The sequence below is a fragment of the Microtus ochrogaster genome, linkage group LG1 (assembly GCF_000317375.1).
Source record: "Microtus ochrogaster isolate Prairie Vole_2 linkage group LG1, MicOch1.0, whole genome shotgun sequence".
In the NCBI taxonomy this organism is placed as follows: Eukaryota; Metazoa; Chordata; class Mammalia; order Rodentia; family Cricetidae; genus Microtus; species Microtus ochrogaster.
In genome coordinates this window covers 32,991,195-32,991,855 of record NC_022027.1, presented here as the reverse complement: position 1 = coordinate 32,991,855, position 661 = coordinate 32,991,195, and positions in this window count along the sequence as shown.

The window sequence follows — 661 nt, the reverse complement described above, 5'->3', positions numbered from 1 at the left end:
TCATCTTTCCAGCCCACAGTTTACTCTCTTTGCTGAGACATTAATCTGACCGCTTAAGAACACAGTTTATTTCTTTGCTGAGATATTGATCTGATTATTTCAAGAGTTTATTTATACGGGTCACGTACTCAGCTGTGTAGCCACAGGACTACTCTTGAGGGGATACAAAAGTCAGATTAATAAGTAGCCTCACAGGCTAGAAATGCCCTGCTCTATGACAACACAGTGACCAAAGAGATACAATTAGGAGACAAGCTTTCCTTGCCCAGAAATAATTGCTCACTTGATATCAAGGTGAAGATAAAGAGAGACTTCAGCTAGTGCCTTAATACTATAATAATTTATTAATATAAAATGATAACATTATTTGTGGGTATGGAGGGAAGAAAGCAGGAGGCTGTGCGTTCCAGAGTCTGGGTTAATTTCAGAGTGGGTGTGCCTAGGGAAACTGCACAACCATGCCATACTGTGGTAGAGCGTGTCACATAACACACACAGCCAGAGACCATGTCTTTCTTGAAAAACCATTTGCTTAGCCAGGTTTTTACTATGTAGCTCTGTTTGGAGACAAGATCTCCAAACAGATGTAGGTCAAGGAGACTTCAAGCTTGCTGTATTGCTGAGAACAACCTGGAAGTCTTCATCCTCTGCTTCTACCTCC